The 25,214-nt window shown below is 42.6% G+C and overlaps 23 non-coding genes across 23 annotated transcripts; 15 read left to right on the top strand and 8 right to left on the bottom strand.

Annotated features, from left to right (window-relative positions):
* Positions 1-1,846: 1,846 nt before the first annotated feature.
* On the bottom strand, positions 1,847-1,919 carry TRNAR-UCG (transfer RNA arginine (anticodon UCG)). Its single transcript has one exon. It is a non-coding gene; the product is annotated as a tRNA-Arg (tRNA).
* A 272-nt stretch (positions 1,920-2,191) lies between these two features.
* Positions 2,192-2,301, top strand: TRNAL-CAA (transfer RNA leucine (anticodon CAA)). The gene is made up of 2 exons: positions 2,192-2,229; positions 2,256-2,301. It is a non-coding gene; the product is annotated as a tRNA-Leu (tRNA).
* A 616-nt stretch (positions 2,302-2,917) lies between these two features.
* TRNAR-UCG (transfer RNA arginine (anticodon UCG)) lies at positions 2,918-2,990 on the bottom strand. The gene has a single exon. It is a non-coding gene; the product is annotated as a tRNA-Arg (tRNA).
* A 272-nt stretch (positions 2,991-3,262) lies between these two features.
* TRNAL-CAA (transfer RNA leucine (anticodon CAA)) lies at positions 3,263-3,372 on the top strand. The gene is made up of 2 exons: positions 3,263-3,300; positions 3,327-3,372. It is a non-coding gene; the product is annotated as a tRNA-Leu (tRNA).
* Positions 3,373-4,316: 944 nt separating this feature from the next.
* On the top strand, positions 4,317-4,426 carry TRNAL-CAA (transfer RNA leucine (anticodon CAA)). The gene is made up of 2 exons: positions 4,317-4,354; positions 4,381-4,426. It is a non-coding gene; the product is annotated as a tRNA-Leu (tRNA).
* A 616-nt stretch (positions 4,427-5,042) lies between these two features.
* On the bottom strand, positions 5,043-5,115 carry TRNAR-UCG (transfer RNA arginine (anticodon UCG)). The gene has a single exon. It is a non-coding gene; the product is annotated as a tRNA-Arg (tRNA).
* A 3,968-nt stretch (positions 5,116-9,083) lies between these two features.
* Positions 9,084-9,193, top strand: TRNAL-CAA (transfer RNA leucine (anticodon CAA)). Its single transcript has 2 exons — positions 9,084-9,121; positions 9,148-9,193. It is a non-coding gene; the product is annotated as a tRNA-Leu (tRNA).
* Positions 9,194-10,154: 961 nt separating this feature from the next.
* On the top strand, positions 10,155-10,264 carry TRNAL-CAA (transfer RNA leucine (anticodon CAA)). The gene is made up of 2 exons: positions 10,155-10,192; positions 10,219-10,264. It is a non-coding gene; the product is annotated as a tRNA-Leu (tRNA).
* A 616-nt stretch (positions 10,265-10,880) lies between these two features.
* TRNAR-UCG (transfer RNA arginine (anticodon UCG)) lies at positions 10,881-10,953 on the bottom strand. Its single transcript has one exon. It is a non-coding gene; the product is annotated as a tRNA-Arg (tRNA).
* A 272-nt stretch (positions 10,954-11,225) lies between these two features.
* On the top strand, positions 11,226-11,335 carry TRNAL-CAA (transfer RNA leucine (anticodon CAA)). Its single transcript has 2 exons — positions 11,226-11,263; positions 11,290-11,335. It is a non-coding gene; the product is annotated as a tRNA-Leu (tRNA).
* A 961-nt stretch (positions 11,336-12,296) lies between these two features.
* TRNAL-CAA (transfer RNA leucine (anticodon CAA)) lies at positions 12,297-12,406 on the top strand. Its single transcript has 2 exons — positions 12,297-12,334; positions 12,361-12,406. It is a non-coding gene; the product is annotated as a tRNA-Leu (tRNA).
* Positions 12,407-13,022: 616 nt separating this feature from the next.
* On the bottom strand, positions 13,023-13,095 carry TRNAR-UCG (transfer RNA arginine (anticodon UCG)). The gene has a single exon. It is a non-coding gene; the product is annotated as a tRNA-Arg (tRNA).
* Positions 13,096-13,367: 272 nt separating this feature from the next.
* Positions 13,368-13,477, top strand: TRNAL-CAA (transfer RNA leucine (anticodon CAA)). The gene is made up of 2 exons: positions 13,368-13,405; positions 13,432-13,477. It is a non-coding gene; the product is annotated as a tRNA-Leu (tRNA).
* Positions 13,478-16,580: 3,103 nt separating this feature from the next.
* Positions 16,581-16,690, top strand: TRNAL-CAA (transfer RNA leucine (anticodon CAA)). Its single transcript has 2 exons — positions 16,581-16,618; positions 16,645-16,690. It is a non-coding gene; the product is annotated as a tRNA-Leu (tRNA).
* A 616-nt stretch (positions 16,691-17,306) lies between these two features.
* TRNAR-UCG (transfer RNA arginine (anticodon UCG)) lies at positions 17,307-17,379 on the bottom strand. Its single transcript has one exon. It is a non-coding gene; the product is annotated as a tRNA-Arg (tRNA).
* Positions 17,380-18,722: 1,343 nt separating this feature from the next.
* Positions 18,723-18,832, top strand: TRNAL-CAA (transfer RNA leucine (anticodon CAA)). Its single transcript has 2 exons — positions 18,723-18,760; positions 18,787-18,832. It is a non-coding gene; the product is annotated as a tRNA-Leu (tRNA).
* A 961-nt stretch (positions 18,833-19,793) lies between these two features.
* On the top strand, positions 19,794-19,903 carry TRNAL-CAA (transfer RNA leucine (anticodon CAA)). Its single transcript has 2 exons — positions 19,794-19,831; positions 19,858-19,903. It is a non-coding gene; the product is annotated as a tRNA-Leu (tRNA).
* A 961-nt stretch (positions 19,904-20,864) lies between these two features.
* TRNAL-CAA (transfer RNA leucine (anticodon CAA)) lies at positions 20,865-20,974 on the top strand. The gene is made up of 2 exons: positions 20,865-20,902; positions 20,929-20,974. It is a non-coding gene; the product is annotated as a tRNA-Leu (tRNA).
* A 961-nt stretch (positions 20,975-21,935) lies between these two features.
* Positions 21,936-22,045, top strand: TRNAL-CAA (transfer RNA leucine (anticodon CAA)). Its single transcript has 2 exons — positions 21,936-21,973; positions 22,000-22,045. It is a non-coding gene; the product is annotated as a tRNA-Leu (tRNA).
* A 616-nt stretch (positions 22,046-22,661) lies between these two features.
* On the bottom strand, positions 22,662-22,734 carry TRNAR-UCG (transfer RNA arginine (anticodon UCG)). The gene has a single exon. It is a non-coding gene; the product is annotated as a tRNA-Arg (tRNA).
* Positions 22,735-23,006: 272 nt separating this feature from the next.
* TRNAL-CAA (transfer RNA leucine (anticodon CAA)) lies at positions 23,007-23,116 on the top strand. The gene is made up of 2 exons: positions 23,007-23,044; positions 23,071-23,116. It is a non-coding gene; the product is annotated as a tRNA-Leu (tRNA).
* Positions 23,117-23,732: 616 nt separating this feature from the next.
* TRNAR-UCG (transfer RNA arginine (anticodon UCG)) lies at positions 23,733-23,805 on the bottom strand. Its single transcript has one exon. It is a non-coding gene; the product is annotated as a tRNA-Arg (tRNA).
* A 272-nt stretch (positions 23,806-24,077) lies between these two features.
* Positions 24,078-24,187, top strand: TRNAL-CAA (transfer RNA leucine (anticodon CAA)). Its single transcript has 2 exons — positions 24,078-24,115; positions 24,142-24,187. It is a non-coding gene; the product is annotated as a tRNA-Leu (tRNA).
* Positions 24,188-25,214: the final 1,027 nt, after the last annotated feature.

Raw genomic sequence — 25,214 nt, 5'->3', positions numbered from 1 at the left:
ACGAGTAGATGATATTTCCAGAGGAAGCCATAGCATCTCAATATATCTTGTCAGGATGGCTGAGTGGTCTAAGGCGCCAGACTCAAGAGCTGTTTCTTCACATTGTGTGGGTGTTCTGGTCTCCAAATGGAGGCATGGGTTCAAATCCCACTTCTGACAATCTGTTTACACATTTAGCTTGAACTACAATCACCACTCCCGCTGTGTTTTCATGCTACCATGTCACCGACAAAAAAACATGAAAAAAAATCCAAAAACTTTGCACATCCTACATAAAGATCAAATTCTTGAGGAAAATCTGCTAGACCATGCTGTTAAATCTGTCATTTAAAGTGCAACTTTAGTCAGAAAAGTAAGTCCTGCTACATCTCTTCCGGTTGTCCCATTTTGCATATATACTCATGTAAAACATTAAAAAATATGCTTCTATACACTTTGAAATCCAGTAATACGCTGTTTCAACCTGCTCTGCACATACTCAGTTGCTCTCCCATTTTAGGCATATTTAAGTTATGACACCAGCCATTTGATGATTTGATAGTTTGGTTGAGAACACAAGCAAATGGGACAGTTATCAATCCTGGGATTCAAGGCATGTAACTGTGTTTTGAAACCCTTAAATCAATTGGTTTACTTCCACTTTATGATTTACTTCTGTTTGGAGGCTCTGGGCTTCAGGAAATTGGAAGCCTCCAGCAAGAAGCACGTTGTTATGGCTAAAGCAAGAATTTACGAGTGAAGGTCACAGGAAGGAACTGGAAAGCAGCATAGAAAACAACCACGAAGGGACTCGAACCTTCAATCTTCGGATCCGAAGTCAGACGCCTTATCCAATAGGCCACGCGGTCTGCCACAAGGACATGATTCTGGTTTGTGGCGCCCGGATCAACCAAACACTCGAAGATCACCTGGGACATCTTCTACTTTTTTTGCTCAAGGAGATTTGGTAGAAAGGATCTGAAATGTATGACTTGGTGCAAGGTCATGCTTTAAGAAGTGCATTTGCAAAAGGGCCTAGGTTCAGAGTGTTCATACAGCTCCTTGACAATGGTAATAGATCAATAGAGTACCACGAGTAGATGATATTTCCAGAGGAAGCCATAGCACCTCAATATATCTTGTCAGGATGGCCGAGTGGTCTAAGGTGCCAGACTCAAGAGCTGTTTCTTCACATTGTGTGGGTGTTCTGGTCTCCAAATGGAGGCGTGGGTTCAAATCCCACTTCTGACAATCTGTTTACACATTTAGCTTGAACTACAATCACCACTCCCGCTGTGTTTTCATGCTACCATGTCACCGACAAAAAAACATGAAAAAAAATCCAAAAACTTTGCACATCCTACATAAAGATCAAATTCTTGAGGAAAATCTGCTAGACCATGCTGTTAAATCTGTCATTTAAAGTGCAACTTTAGTCAGAAAAGTAAGTCCTGCTACATCTCTTCCGGTTGTCCCATTTTGCATATATACTCATGTAAAACATTAAAAAATATGCTTCTATACACTTTGAAATCCAGTAATACGCTGTTTCAACCTGCTCTGCACATACTCAGTTGCTCTCCCATTTTAGGCATATTTAAGTTATGACACCAGCCATTTGATGATTTGATAGTTTGGTTGAGAACACAAGCAAATGGGACAGTTATCAATCCTGGGATTCAAGGCATGTAACTGTGTTTTGAAACCCTTAAATCAATTGGTTTACTTCCACTTTATGATTTACTTCTGTTTGGAGGCTCTGGGCTTCAGCAAATTGGAAGCCTCCAGCAAGAAGCACGTTGTTATGTCTAAAGCAAGAATTTACGAGTGAAGGTCACAGGAAGGAACTGGAAAGCAGCATAGAAAACGACCACGAAGGGACTCGAACCCTCAATCTTCTGATCCGAAGTCAGACGCCTTATCCATTAGGCCACGCGGTCTGCCACAAGGACCTGATTCTGGTTTGTGGCGCCCGGATCAACCAAACACTCGAAGATCACCTGGGACATCTTCTACATTTTTTGCTCAAGGAGATTTGGTAGAAAGGATCTGAAATGTATGACTTGGTGCAAGGTCATGCTTTAAGAAGTGCATTTGCAAAAGGGCCTAGGTTCAGAGTGTTCATACAGCTCCTTGACAATGGTAATAGATCAATAGAGTACCACGAGTAGATTATATTTCCAGAGAAAGCCATAGCACCTCAATATATCTTGTCAGGATGGCCGAGTGGTCTAAGGCGCCAGACTCAAGAGCTGTTTCTTCACATTGTGTGGGTGTTCTGGTCTCCAAATGGAGGCGTGGGTTCAAATCCCACTTCTGACAATCTGTTTACACATTTAGCTTGAACTACAATCACCACTCCCGCTGTGTTTTCATGCTACCATGTCACCGACAAAAAAACATGAAAAAAAATCCAAAAACTTTGCACATCCTACATAAAGATCAAATTCTTGAGGAAAATCTGCTAGACCATGCTGTTAAATCTGTCATTTAAAGTGCAACTTTAGTCAGAAAAGTAAGTCCTGCTACATCTCTTCCGGTTGTCCCATTTTGCATATATACTCATGTAAAACATTTAAAAATATGGTTCTATACACTTTGAAATCCAGTAATACGCTGTTTCAACCTGCTCTGCACTTACTCAGTTGCTCTCCCATTTTAGGCATATTTAAGTTATGACACCAGCCATTTGATGATTTGATAGTTTGGTTGAGAACACAAGCAAATGGGACAGTTATCAATCCCGGGATTCCAGGCATGTAACTGTGTTTTGAAACCCTTAAATCAATTGGTTTACTTCCACTTTATGATTTACTTCTGTTTGGAGGCTCTGGGCTTCAGCAAATTGGAAGCCTCCAGCAAGAAGCACGTTGTTATGGCTAAAGCAAGAATTTACGAGTGAAGGTCACAGGAAGGAACTGGAAAGCAGCATAGAAAACGACCACGAAGGGACTCGAACCCTCAATCTTCTGATCCGAAGTCAGACGCCTTATCCATTAGGCCACGCGGTCTGCCACAAGGACATGATTCTGGTTTGTGGCGCCCGGATCAACCAAACAGTCGAAGGTCACCTGGGACATCTTCTACTTTTTTTGCTCAAGGAGATTTGGTAGAAAGGATCTGAAATGTATGACTTGGTGCAAGGTCATGCTTTAAGAAGTGCATTTGCAAAAGGGCCTAGGTTCAGAGTGTTCATACAGCTCCTTGACAATGGTAATAGATCAATAGAGTACCACGAGTACATGATATTTCCAGAGGAAGCCATAGCACCTCAATATATCTTGTCAGGATGGCCGAGTGGTCTAAGGCGCCAGACTCAAGAACTGTTTCTTCACGTTGTGTGGGTGTTCTGGTCTCCAAATGGAGGCGTGGGTTCAAATCCCACTTCTGACAATCTGTTTACACAATCTGTTTCCCGCTGTGTTTTCATGCTACCATGTCACCGACAAAAAAACATGAAAAAAAATCCAAAAACTTTGCACATCCTACATAAAGATCAAATTCTTGAGGAAAATCTGCTAGACCATGCTGTTAAATCTGTCATTTAAAGTGACACTTTAGTCAGAAAAGTAAGTCCTGCTACATCTCTTCCGGTTGTCCCATTTTGCATATATACTCATGTAAAACATTAAAAAATATGCTTCTATACACTTTGAAATCCAGTAATACGCTGTTTCAACCTGCTCTGCACATACTCAGTTGCTCTCCCATTTTAGGCATATTTAAGTTATGACACCAGCCATTTGATGATTTGATAGTTTGGTTGAGAACACAAGCAAATGGGACAGTTATCAATCCCGGGATTCCAGGCATGTAACTGTGTTTTGAAACCCTTAAATCAATTGGTTTACTTCCACTTTATGATTTACTTCTGTTTGGAGGCTCTGGGCTTCAGCAAATTGGAAGCCTCCAGCAAGAAGCACGTTGTTATGGCTAAAGCAAGAATTTACGAGTGAAGGTCACAGGAAGGAACTGGAAAGCAGCATAGAAAACGACCACAAAGGGACTCGAACCCTCAATCTTCTGATCCGAAGTCAGACGCCTTATCCATTAGGCCACGCGGTCTGCCACAAGGACATGATTCTGGTTTGTGGCGCCCGGATCAACCAAACACTCGAAGATCACCTGGGACATCTTCTACTTTTTTTGCTCAAGGAGATTTGGTAGAAAGGATCTGAAATGTATGACTTGGTGCAAGGTCATGCTTTAAGAAGTGCATTTGCAAAAGGGCCTAGGTTCAGAGTGTTCATACAGCTCCTTGACAATGGTAATAGATCAATAGAGTACCACGAGTAGATGATATTTCCAGAGGAAGCCATAGCACGTCAATATATCTTGTCAGGATGGCCGAGTGGTCTAAGGCGCCAGACTCAAGAGCTGTTTCTTCACATTGTGTGGGTGTTCTGGTCTCCAAATGGAGGCGTGGGTTCAAATCCCACTTCTGACAATCTGTTTACACATTTAGCTTGAACTACAATCACCACTCCCGCTGTGTTTTCATGCTACCATGTCACCGACAAAAAAACATGAAAAAAAATCCAAAAACTTTGCACATCCTACATAAAGATCAAATTCTTGAGGAAAATCTGCTAGACCATGCTGTTAAATCTGTCATTTAAAGTGCAACTTTAGTCAGAAAAGTAAATCCTGCTACATCTCTTCCGGTTGTCCCATTTTGCATATATACTCATGTAAAACATTAAAAAATATGCTTCTATACACTTTGAAATCCAGTAATACGCTGTTTCAACCTGCTCTGCACATACTCAGTTGCTCTCCCATTTTAGGCATATTTAAGTTATGACACCAGCCATTTGATGATTTGATAGTTTGGTTGAGAACACAAGCAAATGGGACAGTTATCAATCCCGGGATTCAAGGCATGTAACTGTGTTTTGAAACCCTTAAATCAATTGGTTTACTTCCACTTTATGATTTACTTCTGTTTGGAGGCTCTGGGCTTCAGCAAATTGGAAGCCTCCAGCAAGAAGCACGTTGTTATGGCTAAAGCAAGAATTTACAAGTGAAGGTCACAGGAAGGAACTGGAAAGCAGCATAGAAAACGACCACGAAGGGACTCGAACCCTCAATCTTCTGATCCGAAGTCAGACGCCTTATCCATTAGGCCACGCGGTCTGCCACAAGGACATGATTCTGGTTTGTGGCGCCCGGATCAACCAAACACTCGAAGATCACCTGGGACATCTTCTACATTTTTTGCTCAAGGAGATTTGGTAGAAAGGATCTGAAATGTATGACTTGGTGCAAGGTCATGCTTTAACCACTTGCCGACCGCCGCACGCCGATGTACGTCGGCAGAATGGCACGGGCAGGCATAAGCACATACATGTACGTCCTTTGCCTCCCGCGGGTCGGGGGCCCGATCGGGCCCCCGCCCGGTGCCTGCGGCGGTCGGTTTTCGTTCGGGAGCGATCCCGGACGAGGGGACGGCCATTCATTCATGGCCACCCCCTCGCGATCGCTCCCGACGAATGGAAATCCCCGGTGACATCACTTCCTCTCCTGTAATGTAAACACAGGAGAGGAAGTGATGTATTCTCTCCTCCGTGTCGGTATTTTTCGTTCCGACACGGAGGAGAGCGGATCAGTGAGTTGCACCAACACATCCCACACACAGTAGAACATGCCAGGCACACTCACACCCCCCCTTTACCCCCCGATCACCCCCCCAATTACCCCTGCCCCCCAGTCACAGTGACACCAATGTCATTTTTTTTTTTTTTTTTGCATTGGTGTCATTTGTGACTGTAATAACTGTTAGGGCAGTTAGGGTTAGCCCCCTTTAGTTCTAATGTACCCCCCTAACCCCCCCAATAAAGGTTTAACCCCGTGATCACCCCCCGTCGCCAGTGTCACTAAGGCTGGGTTCACATTGCAGCGGTTTATGAGAACGAATGTGATTCGCACCGCACTGCAGTGCAAATCACATCCGATCTCTGTGCGATTCGAGTTCAGCCATTCGCCGCACCCGCCGCACCCGCCGCACCCGCCGCAAATTCGCACGGGACCCTTTTTTTGGCCCGCAGCAGAATCGGATCGCATGGGTGTTCACACCATGCGATCCGAGTTTGCAGATCGCACTGCGATATGCGAACTGATCTGGGGGTGTCAGTAACATTTCACTGACACTCCCAGCAGTTCGCATAGGGCAGTGTGAACTGCCGCCGGGAGGCATGCGATGCGGGAACCCGCCGCGGATTCGCGGCGTTTCCGCATCGCTCCAGTGTGAACCCAGCCTAATAAGCGATCATTTTTCTGATCGCCGTATTAGTGTCACAGGTGACGCTAGTTAGGCAGGTAGGTATTTAGGTTCGCCGCAGCTTTTTATAGCGCTAGGGACCCCCATATACTACCGCATAAAGCCCCCTGATTGCCCCCTAGTTAACCCTTTCACCAGTGATCACCATATAACTGTTACAGGTGACGCTGGTTGGTTAGTTATTTTTTTATAGTTTCAGGGCACCCGCCATTTATTACCTAATAAAGGTTTAACCCCCTGATCACCCGGCAGGTGTCATTTGTGACTAATAACTGTTAGGGCAGTTAGGGTTAGCCCCCTTTAGTTCTAAGGTACCCCCCTAACCCCCCCAATAAAGGTTTAACCCCGTGATCACCCCCCGTCGCCAGTGTCACTAAGGCTGGGTTCACATTGCAGCGGTTTATGAGAACGGATGTGATTCGCACCGCACTGCAGTGCAAATCACATCCGATCTCTGTGCGATTCGAGTTCAGCTATACAGATAGTATGGCTGAATTCGTGTCGCACCCGCCGCACCCGCCGCAAACTCGCACGGGACCCTTTTTTTGGTCCGCAGCAGAATCGGATCGCATGGGTGTTCACACCATGCGATCCAAGTTTGCAGATCGCACTGCGATATGCGAACTGATCTGGGGGTGTCATTAACATTTCACTGACACTCCCAGCAGTTCGCATAGGGCAGTGTGAACTGCCGCCGGGAGGCATGCGATGCGGGAACCCGCCGCGCATTCGTGGCGTTCCCGCATCGCTCCAGTGTGAACCCAGCCTAATAAGCGATCGTTTTTCTGATCGCTGTATTAGTGTCACAGGTGACGCTAGTTAGGCAGGTAGGTATTTAGGTTCGCCGCAGCTTTTTATAGCGCCAGGGACCCCCATATACTACCGCATAAAGCCCCCTGATTGCCCCCTAGTTAACCCTTTCACCAGTGATCACCATATAACTGTTACAGGTGACGCTGGTTGGTTAGTTATTTTTTTATAGTTTCAGGGCACCCGCCATTTATTACCTAGTCTCACTAGTGTACCCCTAAATTTAGGGGTGTCTACTTTCTAAAATGGGGTCATTTGGGGGGGGGGGGGGGTTTGTGCCATCTTGGCATTTTATGGCCTTCAAAACTGTAACGCCCTTAGAAAGCCTGAAGGCGGTGCTTGGTTTTTGGGGCCCCGTACGCGGCTAGGCTCCCAAAAAGTCCCACATATGTGGTATCCCCGTACTCAGGAGAAGCAGCAGAATTTATTTTGGGGTGTCATTTCACATATGCCCATGGCATGCGTGAGCAATATATCATTTAGTGACAACTTTGTGAAAAAAAAAAAAAAGTTTGTAATTTTCCCGCAACTTGTGCCAAAATATAAAATATTCCATGGACTCAACATGCCTCTCAGCAAATAGCTTGGGGTGTCTACTTTCTAAAATGGGGTCATTTGTGGGGGTTTTGTGCCATCTTGGCATTTTATGGCCTTCAAAACTGTAATAGGTAGTGAGAAGTGAACTCAAAAAATTACGCCCTTAGAAAGCCTGAAGGCGGTGCTTGGTTTTCGGGGCCCCGTACGCGGCTAGGCTCCCAAAAAGTCCCACATATGTGGTATCCCCGTACTCAGGAGAAGCAGCAGAATTTATTTTGGGGTGTCATTTCACATATGCCCATGGCATGCATGAGCAATATATCATTTAGTGACAACTTTGTGAAAAAAAAAAAAAAAAAAAAAAAGTTTGTAATTTTCCCGCAACTTGTGGCAAAATATAAAATATTCCATGGACTCAACATGCCTCTCAGCAAATAGCTTGGGGTGTCTACTTTCTAAAATGGGGTCATTTGTGGGGGTTTTGTGCCATCTTGGCATTTTATGGCCTTCAAAACTGTAATAGGTAGTGAGGCGTGAAATCAAAAATTTACGCCCTTAGAAAGCCTGAAGGCGGTGCTTGGTTTTCGGGGCCCTGTACGCGGCTAGGCTCCCAAAAAGTCCCACATATGTGGTATCCCCGTACTCAGGAGAAGCAGCAGAATTTATTTTGGGGTGTCATTTCACATACGCCCATAGCATGTGTGAGCAATATATCATTTAGTGACAACTTTGTGTAAAAAAAAAAAAAAAATTTTTTTTTTGTCATTATTCAATCGCTTGAGGCAAAAAAATAAAATATTCAATGGGCTCAACATGCCTCTTATCAATTTCCTTAGGGGGTCTACTTTCCAAAATGGGGTCATTTGGGGGGGTTTCGTACTGCCCTGTCATTTTAGCACCTCAAGAAATGAGATAGGCAGTCGTAAACTAAAAGCTGCGTAAATTCCAGAAAACGTACCTTAGTTTGTAGATGTGACAACTTTTGCGCAAACCAATAAATATACAATTATTGACTTTTTTTTTACCAAAGACATGTGGCTGAATACATTTTGGCCTAAATGTATGACTAAAATTGAGTTTATTGGATTTTTCTAATAACAAAAAGTAGAAAATATCATTTTTTTTCAAAATTTGCGGTCTTTTTACGTTTATATCGCAAAAAATAAAAATCGCAGAGGCAATCAAATACCATCAAAAGAAAGCTCTATTTGTGGGAAGAAAAGGACGCAAATTTTGTTTGGGTACAACATTGCATGACCGCGCAATTACCAGTTAAAGCAGCGCAGTGCCAAAGTGTAAAAAGACCTCTGGTCATTTACCAGCAAAATGGTCCGGTCTGAAAGTGGTTAAGAAGTGCATTTGCAAAAGGGCCTAGGTTCAGAGTGTTCATACAGCTCCTTGACAATGGTAATAGATCAATAGAGTACCACGAGTAGATGATATTTCCAGAGGAAGCCATAGCACCTCAATATATCTTGTCAGGATGGCCGAGTGGTCTAAGGCGCCAGACTCAAGAGCTGTTTCTTCACATTGTGTGGGTGTTCTGGTCTCCAAATGGAGGCGTGGGTTCAAATCCCACTTCTGACAATCTGTTTACACATTTAGCTTGAACTACAATCACCACTCCCGCTGTGTTTTCATGCTACCATGTCACCGACAAAAAAACATGAAAAAAAATCCAAAAACTTTGCACATCCTACATAAAGATCAAATTCTTGAGGAAAATCTGCTAGACCATGCTGTTAAATCTGTCATTTAAAGTGACACTTTAGTCAGAAAAGTAAGTCCTGCTACATCTCTTCCGGTTGTCCCATTTTGCATATATACTCATGTAAAACATTTAAAAATATGGTTCTATACACTTTGAAATCCAGTAATACGCTGTTTCAACCTGCTCTGCACATACTCAGTTGCTCTCCCATTTTAGGCATATTTAAGTTATGACACCAGCCATTTGATGATTTGATAGTTTGGTTGAGAACACAAGCAAATGGGACAGTTATCAATCCCGGGATTCCAGGCATGTAACTGTGTTTTGAAACCCTTAAATCAATTGGTTTACTTCCACTTTATGATTTACTTCTGTTTGGAGGCTCTGGGCTTCAGCAAATTGGAAGCCTCCAGCAAGAAGCACGTTGTTATGGCTAAAGCAAGAATTTACGAGTGAAGGTCACAGGAAGGAACTGGAAAGCAGCATAGAAAACGACCACGAAGGGACTCAAACCCTCAATCTTCTGATCCGAAGTCAGACACCTTATCCATTAGGCCACGCGGTCTGCCACAAGGACATGATTCTGGTTTGTGGCGCCCGGATCAACCAAACAGTCGAAGATCACCTGGGACATCTTCTACTTTTTTTGCTCAAGGAGATTTGGTAGAAAGGATCTGAAATGTATGACTTGGTGCAAGGTCATGCTTTAAGAAGTGCATTTGCAAAAGGGCCTAGGTTCAGAGTGTTCATACAGCTCCTTGACAATGGTAATAGATCAATAGAGTACCACGAGTAGATGATATTTCCAGAGGAAGCCATAGCACCTCAATATGTCTTGTCAGGATGGCCGAGTGGTCTAAGGCGCCAGACTCAAGAGCTGTTTCTTCACATTGTGTGGGTGTTCTGGTCTCCAAATGGAGGCGTGGGTTCAAATCCCACTTCTGACAATCTGTTTACACATTTAGCTTGAACTACAATCACCACTCCCGCTGTGTTTTCATGCTACCATGTCACCGACAAAAAAACATGAAAAAAAATCCAAAAACTTTGCACATCCTACATAAAGATCAAATTCTTGAGGAAAATCTGCTAGACCATGCTGTTAAATCTGTCATTTAAAGTGCAACTTTAGTCAGAAAAGTAAGTCCTGCTACATCTCTTCCGGTTGTCCCATTTTGCATATATACTCATGTAAAACATTAAAAAATATGCTTCTATACACTTTGAAATCCAGTAATACGCTGTTTCAACCTGCTCTGCACATACTCAGTTGCTCTCCCATTTTAGGCATATTTAAGTTATGACACCAGCCATTTGATGATTTGATAGTTTGGTTGAGAACACAAGCAAATGGGACAGTTATCAATCCCGGGATTCAAGGCATGTAACTGTGTTTTGAAACCCTTAAATCAATTGGTTTACTTCCACTTTATGATTTACTTCTGTTTGGAGGCTCTGGGCTTCAGCAAATTGGAAGCCTCCAGCAAGAAGCACGTTGTTATGGCTAAAGCAAGAATTTACAAGTGAAGGTCACAGGAAGGAACTGGAAAGCAGCATAGAAAACGACCACGAAGGGACTCGAACCCTCAATCTTCTGATCCGAAGTCAGACGCCTTATCCATTAGGCCACGCGGTCTGCCACATGGACATGATTCTGGTTTGTGGCGCCCGGATCAACCAAACACTCGAAGATCACCTGGGACATCTTCTACATTTTTTGCTCAAGGAGATTTGGTAGAAAGGATCTGAAATGTATGACTTGGTGCAAGGTCATGCTTTAAGAAGTGCATTTGCAAAAGGGCCTAGGTTCAGAGTGTTCATACAGCTCCTTGACAATGGTAATAGATCAATAGAGTACCACGAGTAGATGATATTTCCAGAGGAAGCCATAGCACCTCAGTATATCTTGTCAGGATGGCCGAGTGGTCTAAGGCGCCAGACTCAAGAGCTGTTTCTTCACATTGTGTGGGTGTTCTGGTCTCCAAATGGAGGCGTGGGTTCAAATCCCACTTCTGACAATCTGTTTACACATTTAGCTTGAACTACAATCACCACTCCCGCTGTGTTTTCATGCTACCATGTCACCGACAAAAAAACATGAAAAAAAATCCAAAAACTTTGCACATCCTACATAAAGATCAAATTCTTGAGGAAAATCTGCTAGACCATGCTGTTAAATCTGTCATTTAAAGTGACACTTTAGTCAGAAAAGTAAGTCCTGCTACATCTCTTCCGGTTGTCCCATTTTGCATATATACTCATGTAAAACATTTAAAAATATGGTTCTATACACTTTGAAATCCAGTAATACGCTGTTTCAACCTGCTCTGCACATACTCAGTTGCTCTCCCATTTTAGGCATATTTAAGTTATGACACCAGCCATTTGATGATTTGATAGTTTGGTTGAGAACACAAGCAAATGGGACAGTTATCAATCCCGGGATTCCAGGCATGTAACTGTGTTTTGAAACCCTTAAATCAATTGGTTTACTTCCACTTTATGATTTACTTCTGTTTGGAGGCTCTGGGCTTCAGCAAATTGGAAGCCTCCAGCAAGAAGCACGTTGTTATGGCTAAAGCAAGAATTTACGAGTGAAGGTCACAGGAAGGAACTGGAAAGCAGCATAGAAAACGACCACGAAGGGACTCAAACCCTCAATCTTCTGATCCGAAGTCAGACACCTTATCCATTAGGCCACGCGGTCTGCCACAAGGACATGATTCTGGTTTGTGGCGCCCGGATCAACCAAACAGTCGAAGATCACCTGGGACATCTTCTACTTTTTTTGCTCAAGGAGATTTGGTAGAAAGGATCTGAAATGTATGACTTGGTGCAAGGTCATGCTTTAAGAAGTGCATTTGCAAAAGGGCCTAGGTTCAGAGTGTTCATACAGCTCCTTGACAATGGTAATAGATCAATAGAGTACCACGAGTAGATGATATTTCCAGAGGAAGCCATAGCACCTCAATATATCTTGTCAGGATGGCCGAGTGGTCTAAGGCGCCAGACTCAAGAGCTGTTTCTTCACATTGTGTGGGTGTTCTGGTCTCCAAATGGAGGCGTGGGTTCAAATCCCACTTCTGACAATCTGTTTACACATTTAGCTTGAACTACAATCACCACTCCCGCTGTGTTTTCATGCTACCATGTCACCGACAAAAAAACATGAAAAAAAATCCAAAAACTTTGCACATCCTACATAAAGATCAAATTCTTGAGGAAAATCTGCTAGACCATGCTGTTAAATCTGTCATTTAAAGTGCAACTTTAGTCAGAAAAGTAAGTCCTGCTACATCTCTTCCGGTTGTCCCATTTTGCATATATACTCATGTAAAACATTAAAAAATATGCTTCTATACACTTTGAAATCCAGTAATACGCTGTTTCAACCTGCTCTGCACATACTCAGTTGCTCTCCCATTTTAGGCATATTTAAGTTATGACACCAGCCATTTGATGATTTGATAGTTTGGTTGAGAACACAAGCAAATGGGACAGTTATCAATCCCGGGATTCAAGGCATGTAACTGATTTTTGAAACCCTTAAATCAATTGGTTTACTTCCACTTTATGATTTACTTCTGTTTGGAGGCTCTGGGCTTCAGCAAATTGGAAGCCTCCAGCAAGAAGCACGTTGTTATGGCTAAAGCAAGAATTTACGAGTGAAGGTCACAGGAAGGAACTGGAAAGCAGCATAGAAAACGACCACGAAGGGACTCGAACCCTCAATCTTCTGATCCGAAGTCAGACGCCTTATCCATTAGGCCACGCGGTCTGCCACAAGGACATGATTCTGGTTTGTGGCGCCCGGATCAACCAAACACTCGAAGATCACCTGGGACATCTTCTACATTTTTTGCTCAAGGAGATTTGGTAGAAAGGATCTGAAATGTATGACTTGGTGCAAGGTCATGCTTTAAGAAGTGCATTTGCAAAAGGGCCTAGGTTCAGAGTGTTCATACAGCTCCTTGACAATGGTAATAGATCAATAGAGTACCACGAGTAGATGATATTTCCAGAGGAAGCCATAGCACCTCAATATATCTTGTCAGGATGGCCGAGTGGTCTAAGGCGCCAGACTCAAGAGCTGTTTCTTCACATTGTGTGGGTGTTCTGGTCTCCAAATGGAGGCGTGGGTTCAAATCCCACTTCTGACAATCTGTTTACACATTTAGCTTGAACTACAATCACCACTCCCGCTGTGTTTTCATGCTACCATGTCAACTACAAAAAAACATGAAAAAAAATCCAAAAACTTTGCACATCCTACATAAAGATCAAATTCTTGAGGAAAATCTGCTAGACCATGCTGTTAAATCTGTCATTTAAAGTGACACTTTAGTCAGAAAAGTAAGTCCTGCTACATCTCTTCCGGTTGTCCCATTTTGCATATATACTCATGTGAAACATTAAAAAATATGCTTCTATACACTTTGAAATCCAGTAATACGCTGTTTCAACCTGCTCTGCACATACTCAGTTGCTCTCCCATTTTAGGCATATTTAAGTTATGACACCAGCCATTTGATGATTTGATAGTTTGGTTGAGAACACAAGCAAATGGGACAGTTATCAATCCCGGGATTCCAGGCATGTAACTGTGTTTTGAAACCCTTAAATCAATTGGTTTACTTCCACTTTATGATTTACTTCTGTTTGGAGGCTCTGGGCTTCAGCAAATTGGAAGCCTCCAGCAAGAAGCACGTTGTTATGGCTAAAGCAAGAATTTACGAGTGAAGGTCACAGGAAGGAACTGGAAAGCAGCATAGAAAACAACCACGAAAGGACTCGAACGCTCAATCTTCTGATCCGAAGCCTTACGCCTTATCCATTAGGCCACGCGGTCTGCCACAAGGACATGATTCTGGTTTGTGGCGCCCGGATCAACCAAACAGTCGAAGATCACCTGGGACATCTTCTACTTTTTTTGCTCAAGGAGATTTGGTAGAAAGGATCTGAAATGTATGACTTGGTGCAAGGTCATGCTTTAAGAAGTGCATTTGCAAAAGGGCCTAGGTTCAGAGTGTTCATACAGCTCCTTGACAATGGTAATAGATCAATAGAGTACCACGAGTAGATGATATTTCCAGAGGAAGCCATAGCACCTCAATATATCTTGTCAGGATGGCCAAGTGGTCTAAGGCGCCAGACTCAAGAGCTGTTTCTTCACATTGTGTGGGTGTTCTGGTCTCCAAATGGAGGTGTGGGTTCAAATCCCACTTCTGACAATCTGTTTACACATTTAGCTTGAACTACAATCACCACTCCCGCTGTGTTTTCATGCTACCATGTCACCGACAAAAAAACATGAAAAAAAATCCAAAAACTTTGCACATCCTACATAAAGATCAAATTCTTGAGGAAAATCTGCTAGACCATGCTGTTAAATCTGTCATTTAAAGTGACACTTTAGTCAGAAAAGTAAGTCCTGCTACATCTCTTCCGGTTGTCCCATTTTGCATATATACTCATGTAAAACATTTAAAAATATGGTTCTATACACTTTGAAATCCAGTAATACGCTGTTTCAACCTGCTCTGCACATACTCAGTTGCTCTCCCATTTTAGGCATATTTAAGTTATGACACCAGCCATTTGATGATTTGATAGTTTGGTTGAGAACACAAGCAAATGGGACAGTTATCAATCCCGGGATTCCAGGCATGTAACTGTGTTTTGAAACCCTTAAATCAATTGGTTTACTTCCACTTTATGATTTACTTCTGTTTGGAGGCTCTGGGCTTCAGCAAATTGGAAGCCTCCAGCAAGAAGCACGTTGTTATGGCTAAAGCAAGAATTTACGAGTGAAGGTCACAGGAAGGAACTGGAAAGCAGCATAGAAAACGACCACGAAGGGACTCAAACCCTCAATCTTCTGATCCGAAGCCTTACGCCTTATCCATTAGGCCACGCGGTCTGCCACAAGGACATGATTCTGGTTTGTGGCGCCCGGATCAACCAAACAGTCGAAGATCACCTGGGACATCTTCTACTTTTTTTGCTCAAGGAGATTTGGTAGAAAGGATCTGAAATGTATGACTTGGTGCAAGGTCATGCTTTAAGAAGTGCATTTGCAAAAGGGCCTAGGTTCAGAGTGTTCATACAGCTCCTTGACAATGGTAATAGATCAATAGAGTACCACGAGTAGATGATATTTCCAGAGGAAGCCATAGCACCTCAATATATCTTGTCAGGATGGCCAAGTGGTCTAAGGCGCCAGACTCAAGAGCTGTTTCTTCACATTGTGTGGGTGTTCTGGTCTCCAAATGGAGGCGTGGGTTCAAATCCCACTTCTGACAATCTGTTTACACATTTAGCTTGAACTACAATCACCACTCCCGCTGTGTTTTCATGCTACCATGTCACCGACAAAAAAACATGAAAAAAAATCCAAAAACTTTGCACATCCTACATAAAGATCAAATTCTTGAGGAAAATCTGCTAGACCATGCTGTTAAATCTGTCATTTAAAGTGACACTTTAGTCAGAAAAGTAAGTCCTGCTACATCTCTTCCGGTTGTCCCATTTTGCATATATACTCATGTAAAACATTTAAAAATATGGTTCTATACACTTTGAAATCCAGTAATACGCTGTTTCAACCTGCTCTGCACATACTCAGTTGCTCTCCCATTTTAGGCATATTTAAGTTATGACACCAGCCATTTGATGATTTGATAGTTTGGTTGAGAACACAAGCAAATGGGACAGTTATCAATCCCGGGATTCCAGGCATGTAACTGTGTTTTGAAACCCTTAAATCAATTGGTTTACTTCCACTTTATGATTTACTTCTGTTTGGAGGCTCTGGGCTTCAGCAAATTGGAAGCCTCCAGCAAGAAGCACGTTGTTATGGCTAAAGCAAGAATTTACGAGTGAAGGTCACAGGAAGGAACTGGAAAGCAGCATAGAAAACGACCACGAAGGGACTCAAACCCTCAATCTTCTGATCCGAAGTCAGACACCTTATCCATTAGGCCACGCGGTCTGCCACAAGGACATGATTCTGGTTTGTGGCGCCCGGATCAACCAAACAGTCGAAGATCACCTGGGACATCTTCTACTTTTTTTGCTCAAGGAGATTTGGTAGAAAGGATCTGAAATGTATGACTTGGTGCAAGGTCATGCTTTAAGAAGTGCATTTGCAAAAGGGCCTAGGTTCAGAGTGTTCATACAGCTCCTTGACAATGGTAATAGATCAATAGAGTACCACGAGTAGATGATATTTCCAGAGGAAGCCATAGCACCTCAATATATCTTGTCAGGATGGCCGAGTGGTCTAAGGCGCCAGACTCAAGAGCTGTTTCTTCACATTGTGTGGGTGTTCTGGTCTCCAAATGGAGGCGTGGGTTCAAATCCCACTTCTGACAATCTGTTTACACATTTAGCTTGAACTACAATCACCACTCCCGCTGTGTTTTCATGCTACCATGTCACCGACAAAAAAACATGAAAAAAAATCCAAAAACTTTGCACATCCTACATAAAGATCAAATTCTTGAGGAAAATCTGCTAGACCATGCTGTTAAATCTGTCATTTAAAGTGCAATTTTAGTCAGAAAAGTAAGTCCTGCTACATCTCTTCCGGTTGTCCCATTTTGCATATATACTCATGTAAAACATTAAAAAATATGCTTCTATACACTTTGAAATCCAGTAATACGCTGTTTCAACCTGCTCTGCACATACTCAGTTGCTCTCCCATTTTAGGCATATTTAAGTTATGACACCAGCCATTTGATGATTTGATAGTTTGGTTGAGAACACAAGCAAATGGGACAGTTATCAATCCCGGGATTCAAGGCATGTAACTGTGTTTTGAAACCCTTAAATCAATTGGTTTACTTCCACTTTATGATTTACTTCTGTTTGGAGGCTCTGGGCTTCAGCAAATTGGAAGCCTCCAGCAAGAAGCACGTTGTTATGGCTAAAGCAAGAATTTACGAGTGAAGGTCACAGGAAGGAACTGGAAAGCAGCATAGAAAACGACCACGAAGGGACTCGAACCCTCAATCTTCTGATCCGAAGTCAGACGCCTTATCCATTAGGCCACGCGGTCTGCCACAAGGACATGATTCTGGTTTGTGGCGCCCGGATCAACCAAACACTCAAAGATCACCTGGGACATCTTCTACATTTTTTGCTCAAGGAGATTTGGTAGAAAGGATCTGAAATGTATGACTTGGTGCAAGGTCATGCTTTAAGAAGTGCATTTGCAAAAGGGCCTAGGTTCAGAGTGTTCATACAGCTCCTTGACAATGGTAATAGATCAATAGAGTACCACGAGTAGATGTTATTTCCAGAGGAAGCCATAGCACCTCAATATATCTTGTCAGGATGGCCGAGTGGTCTAAGGCGCCAGACTCAAGAGCTGTTTCTTCACATTGTGTGGGTGTTCTGGTCTCCAAATGGAGGCATGGGTTCAAATCCCACTTCTGACAATCTGTTTACACATTTAGCTTGAACTACAATCACCACTCCCGCTGTGTTTTCATGCTACCATGTCACCGACAAAAAAACATGAAAAAAAATCCAAAAACTTTGCACATCCTACATAAAGATCAAATTCTTGAGGAAAATCTGCTAGACCATGCTGTTAAATCTGTCATTTAAAGTGACACTTTAGTCAGAAAAGTAAGTCCTGCTACATCTCTTCCGGTTGTCCCATTTTGCATATATACTCATGTAAAACATTAAAAAATATGCTTCTATACACTTTGAAATCCAGTAATACGCTGTTTCAACCTGCTCTGCACATACTCAGTTGCTCTCCCATTTTAGGCATATTTAAGTTATGACACCAGCCATTTGATGATTTGATAGTTTGGTTGAGAACACAAGCAAATGGGACAGTTATCAATCCCGGGATTCAAGGCATGTAACTGTGTTTTGAAACCCTTAAATCAATTGGTTTACTTCCACTTTATGATTTACTTCTGTTTGGAGGCTCTGGGCTTCAGCAAATTGGAAGCCTCCAGCAAGAAGCACGTTGTTATGGCTAAAGCAAGAATTTACGAGTGAAGGTCACAGGAAGGAACTGGAAAGCAGCATAGAAAACGACCACGAAGGGACTCGAACCCTCAATCTTCTGATCCGAAGTCAGACGCCTTATCCATTAGGCCACTCGGTCTGCCACAAGGACATGATTCTGGTTTGTGGCGCCCGGATCAACCAAACACTCGAAGATCACCTGGGACATCTTCTACATTTTTTGCTCAAGGAGATTTGGTAGAAAGGATCTGAAATGTATGACTTGGTGCAAGGTCATGCTTTAAGAAGTGCATTTGCAAAAGGGCCTAGGTTCAGAGTGTTCATACAGCTCCTTGACAATGGTAATAGATCAATAGAGTACCACGAGTAGATGATATTTCCAGAGGAAGCCATAGCACCTCAATATATCTTGTCAGGATGGCCGAGTGGTCTAAGGCGCCAGACTCAAGAGCTGTTTCTTCACATTGTGTGGGTGTTCTGGTCTCCAAATGGAGGCGTGGGTTCAAATCCCACTTCTGACAATCTGTTTACACATTTAGCTTGAACTACAATCACCACTCCCGCTGTGTTTTCATGCTACCATGTCACCGACAAAAAAACATGAAAAAAAATCCAAAAACTTTGCACATCCTACATAAAGATCAAATTCTTGAGGAAAATCTGCTAGACCATGCTGTTAAATCTGTCATTTAAAGTGACACTTTAGTCAGAAAAGTAAGTCCTGCTACATCTCTTCCGGTTGTCCCATTTTGCATATATACTCATGTGAAACATTAAAAAATATGCTTCTATACACTTTGAAATCCAGTAATACGCTGTTTCAACCTGCTCTGCACATACTCAGTTGCTCTCCCATTTTAGGCATATTTAAGTTATGACACCAGCCATTTGATGATTTGATAGTTTGGTTGAGAACACAAGCAAATGGGACAGTTATCAATCCCGGGATTCCAGGCATGTAACTGTGTTTTGAAACCCTTAAATCAATTGGTTTACTTCCACTTTATGATTTACTTCTGTTTGGAGGCTCTGGGCTTCAGCAAATTGGAAGCCTCCAGCAAGAAGCACGTTGTTATGGCTAAAGCAAGAATTTACGAGTGAAGGTCACAGGAAGGAACTGGAAAGCAGCATAGAAAACAACCACGAAAGGACTCGAACGCTCAATCTTCTGATCCGAAGCCTTACGCCTTATCCATTAGGCCACGCGGTCTGCCACAAGGACATGATTCTGGTTTGTGGCGCCCGGATCAACCAAACAGTCGAAGATCACCTGGGACATCTTCTACTTTTTTTGCTCAAGGAGATTTGGTAGAAAGGATCTGAAATGTATGACTTGGTGCAAGGTCATGCTTTAAGAAGTGCATTTGCAAAAGGGCCTAGGTTCAGAGTGTTCATACAGCTCCTTGACAATGGTAATAGATCAATAGAGTACCACGAGTAGATGATATTTCCAGAGGAAGCCATAGCACCTCAATATATCTTGTCAGGATGGCCGAGTGGTCTAAGGCGCCAGACTCAAGAGCTGTTTCTTCACATTGTGTGGGTGTTCTGGTCTCCAAATGGAGGCGTGGGTTCAAATCCCACTTCTGACAATCTGTTTACACATTTAGCTTGAACTACAATCACCACTCCCGCTGTGTTTTCATGCTACCATGTCACCGACAAAAAAACATGAAAAAAAATCCAAAAACTTTGCACATCCTACATAAAGATCAAATTCTTGAGGAAAATCTGCTAGACCATGCTGTTAAATCTGTCATTTAAAGTGACACTTTAGTCAGAAAAGTAAGTCCTGCTACATCTCTTCCAGTTGTCCCATTTTGCATATATACTCATGTGAAACATTAAAAAATATGCTTCTATACACTTTGAAATCCAGTAATACGCTGTTTCAACCTGCTCTGCACATACTCAGTTGCTCTCCCATTTTAGGCATATTTAAGTTATGACACCAGCCATTTGATGATTTGATAGTTTGGTTGAGAACACAAGCAAATGGGACAGTTATCAATCCCGGGATTCCAGGCATGTAACTGTGTTTTGAAACCCTTAAATCAATTGGTTTACTTCCACTTTATGATTTACTTCTGTTTGGAGGCTCTGGGCTTCAGCAAATTGGAAGCCTCCAGCAAGAAGCACGTTGTTATGGCTAAAGCAAGAATTTACGAGTGAAGGTCACAGGAAGGAACTGGAAAGCAGCATAGAAAACAACCACGAAAGGACTCGAACGCTCAATCTTCTGATCCGAAGCCTTACGCCTTATCCATTAGGCCACGCGGTCTGCCACAAGGACATGATTCTGGTTTGTGGCGCCCGGATCAACCAAACAGTCGAAGATCACCTGGGACATCTTCTACTTTTTTTGCTCAAGGAGATTTGGTAGAAAGGATCTGAAATGTATGACTTGGTGCAAGGTCATGCTTTAAGAAGTGCATTTGCAAAAGGGCCTAGGTTCAGAGTGTTCATACAGCTCCTTGACAATGGTAATAGATCAATAGAGTACCACGAGTAGATGATATTTCCAGAGGAAGCCATAGCACCTCAATATATCTTGTCAGGATGGCCGAGTGGTCTAAGGCGCCAGACTCAAGAGCTGTTTCTTCACATTGTGTGGGTGTTCTGGTCTCCAAATGGAGGCGTGGGTTCAAATCCCACTTCTGACAATCTGTTTACACATTTAGCTTGAACTACAATCACCACTCCCGCTGTGTTTTCATGCTACCATGTCACCGACAAAAAAACATGAAAAAAAATCCAAAAACTTTGCACATCCTACATAAAGATCAAATTCTTGAGGAAAATCTGCTAGACCATGCTGTTAAATCTGTCATTTAAAGTGACACTTTAGTCAGAAAAGTAAGTCCTGCTACATCTCTTCCGGTTGTCCCATTTTGCATATATACTCATGTGAAACATTAAAAAATATGCTTCTATACACTTTGAAATCCAGTAATACGCTGTTTCAACCTGCTCTGCACATACTCAGTTGCTCTCCCATTTTAGGCATATTTAAGTTATGACACCAGCCATTTGATGATTTGATAGTTTGGTTGAGAACACAAGCAAATGGGACAGTTATCAATCCCGGGATTCCAGGCATGTAACTGTGTTTTGAAACCCTTAAATCAATTGGTTTACTTCCACTTTATGATTTACTTCTGTTTGGAGGCTCTGGGCTTCAGCAAATTGGAAGCCTCCAGCAAGAAGCACGTTGTTATGGCTAAAGCAAGAATTTACGAGTGAAGGTCACAGGAAGGAACTGGAAAGCAGCATAGAAAACAACCACGAAAGGACTCGAACGCTCAATCTTCTGATCCGAAGCCTTACGCCTTATCCATTAGGCCACGCGGTCTGCCACAAGGACATGATTCTGGTTTGTGGCGCCCGGATCAACCAAACAGTCGAAGATCACCTGGGACATCTTCTACTTTTTTTGCTCAAGGAGATTTGGTAGAAAGGATCTGAAATGTATGACTTGGTGCAAGGTCATGCTTTAAGAAGTGCATTTGCAAAAGGGCCTAGGTTCAGAGTGTTCATACAGCTCCTTGACAATGGTAATAGATCAATAGAGTACCACGAGTAGATGATATTTCCAGAGGAAGCCATAGCACCTCAATATATCTTGTCAGGATGGCCGAGTGGTCTAAGGCGCCAGACTCAAGAGCTGTTTCTTCACATTGTGTGGGTGTTCTGGTCTCCAAATGGAGGCGTGGGTTCAAATCCCACTTCTGACAATCTGTTTACACATTTAGCTTGAACTACAATCACCACTCCCGCTGTGTTTTCATGCTACCATGTCACCGACAAAAAAACATGAAAAAAAATCCAAAAACTTTGCACATCCTACATAAAGATCAAATTCTTGAGGAAAATCTGCTAGACCATGCTGTTAAATCTGTCATTTAAAGTGACACTTTAGTCAGAAAAGTAAGTCCTGCTACATCTCTTCCGGTTGTCCCATTTTGCATATATACTCATGTAAAACATTAAAAAATATGCTTCTATACACTTTGAAATCCAGTAATACGCTGTTTCAACCTGCTCTGCACATACTCAGTTGCTCTCCCATTTTAGGCATATTTAAGTTATGACACCAGCCATTTGATGATTTGATAGTTTGGTTGAGAACACAAGCAAATGGGACAGTTATCAATCCCGGGATTCAAGGCATGTAACTGTGTTTTGAAACCCTTAAATCAATTGGTTTACTTCCACTTTATGATTTACTTCTGTTTGGAGGCTCTGGGCTTCAGCAAATTGGAAGCCTCCAGCAAGAAGCACGTTGTTATGGCTAAAGCAAGAATTTACGAGTGAAGGTCACAGGAAGGAACTGGAAAGCAGCATAGAAAACGACCACGAAGGGACTCGAACCCTCAATCTTCTGATCCGAAGTCAGACGCCTTATCCATTAGGCCACGCGGTCTGCCACAAGGACATGATTCTGGTTTGTGGCGCCCGGATCAACCAAACACTCGAAGATCACCTGGGACATCTTCTACATTTTTTGCTCAAGGAGATTTGGTAGAAAGGATCTGAAATGTATGACTTGGTGCAAGGTCATGCTTTAAGAAGTGCATTTGCAAAAGGGCCTAGGTTCAGAGTGTTCATACAGCTCCTTGACAATGGTAATAGATCAATAGAGTACCACGAGTAGATGATATTTCCAGAGGAAGCCATAGCACCTCAATATATCTTGTCAGGATGGCCGAGTGGTCTAAGGCGCCAGACTCAAGAGCCGTTTCTTCACATTGTGTGGGTGTTCTGGTCTCCAAATGGAGGCGTGGGTTCAAATCCCACTTCTGACAATCTGTTTACACATTTAGCTTGAACTACAATCACCACTCCCGCTGTGTTTTCATGCTACCATGTCACCGACAAAAAAACATGAAAAAAAATCCAAAAACTTTGCACATCCTACATAAAGATCAAATTCTTGAGGAAAATCTGCTAGATCATGCTGTTAAATCTGTCATTTAAAGTGCAACTTTAGTCAGAAAAGTAAGTCTTGCTACATCTCTTCCGGTTGTCCCATTTTGCATATATACTCATGTAAAACATTAAAAAATATGCTTCTATACACTTTGAAATCCAGTAATACGCTGTTTCAACCTGCTCTGCACATACTCAGTTGCTCTCCCATTTTAGGCATATTTAAGTTATGACACCAGCCATTTGATGATTTGATAGTTTGGTTGAGAACACAAGCAAATGGGACAGTTATCAATCCCGGGATTCAAGGCATGTAACTGTGTTTTGAAACCCTTAAATCAATTGGTTTACTTCCACTTTATGATTTACTTCTGTTTGGAGGCTCTGGGCTTCAGCAAATTGGAAGCCTCCAGCAAGAAGCACGTTGTTATGGCTAAAGCAAGAATTTACGAGTGAAGGTCACAGGAAGGAACTGGAAAGCAGCATAGAAAACGACCACGAAGGGACTCGAACCCTCAATCTTCTGATCCGAAGTCAGACGCCTTATCCATTAGGCCACGCGGTCTGCCACAAGGACATGATTCTGGTTTGTGGCGCCCGGATCAACCAAACACTCGAAGATCACCTGGGACATCTTCTACATTTTTTGCTCAAGGAGATTTGGTAGAAAGGATCTGAAATGTATGACTTGGTGCAAGGTCATGCTTTAAGAAGTGCATTTGCAAAAGGGCCTAGGTTCAGAGTGTTCATACAGCTCCTTGACAATGGTAATAGATCAATAGAGTACCACGAGTAGATGATATTTCCAGAGGAAGCCATAGCACCTCAATATATCTTGTCAGGATGGCCGAGTGGTCTAAGGCGCCAGACTCAAGAGCTGTTTCTTCACATTGTGTGGGTGTTCTGGTCTCCAAATGGAGGCGTGGGTTCAAATCCCACTTCTGACAATCTGTTTACACATTTAGCTTGAACTACAATCACCACTCCCGCTGTGTTTTCATGCTACCATGTCACCGACAAAAAAACATGAAAAAAAATCCAAAAACTTTGCACATCCTACATAAAGATCAAATTCTTGAGGAAAATCTGCTAGACCATGCTGTTAAATCTGTCATTTAAAGTGCAACTTTAGTCAGAAAAGTAAGTCCTGCTACATCTCTTCCGGTTGTCCCATTTTGCATATATACTCATGTAAAACATTAAAAAATATGCTTCTATACACTTTGAAATCCAGTAATACGCTGTTTCAACCTGCTCTGCACATACTCAGTTGCTCTCCCATTTTAGGCATATTTAAGTTATGACACCAGCCATTTGATGATTTGATAGTTTGGTTGAGAACACAAGCAAATGGGACAGTTATCAATCCCGGGATTCCAGGCATGTAACTGTGTTTTGAAACCCTTAAATCAATTGGTTTACTTCCACTTTATGATTTACTTCTGTTTGGAGGCTCTGGGCTTCAGCAAATTGGAAGCCTCCAGCAAGAAGCACGTTGTTATGGCTAAAGCAAGAATTTACGAGTGAAGGTCACAGGAAGGAACTGGAAAGCAGCATAGAAAACAACCACGAAAGGACTCGAACGCTCAATCTTCTGATCCGAAGCCTTACGCCTTATCCATTAGGCCACGCGGTCTGCCACAAGGACATGATTCTGGTTTGTGGCGCCCGGATCAACCAAACAGTCGAAGATCACCTGGGACATCTTCTACTTTTTTTGCTCAAGGAGATTTGGTAGAAAGGATCTGAAATGTATGACTTGGTGCAAGGTCATGCTTTAAGAAGTGCATTTGCAAAAGGGCCTAGGTTCAGAGTGTTCATACAGCTCCTTGACAATGGTAATAGATCAATAGAGTACCACGAGTAGATGATATTTCCAGAGGAAGCCATAGCACCTCAATATATCTTGACAGGATGGCCGAGTGGTCTAAGGCGCCAGACTCAAGAGCTGTTTCTTCACATTGTGTGGGTGTT

Source organism: Lithobates pipiens, unplaced genomic scaffold (genome assembly GCF_037356315.1).
Source record: "Lithobates pipiens isolate NorthernLeopardFrog02 unplaced genomic scaffold, aLitPip1_a1.2 Scaffold_1, whole genome shotgun sequence".
Taxonomy (NCBI): Eukaryota; Metazoa; Chordata; class Amphibia; order Anura; family Ranidae; genus Lithobates; species Lithobates pipiens.
The sequence above is the reverse complement of the archived record's forward strand: the minus strand, read 5'-3'. Positions and strand labels throughout refer to the sequence as shown.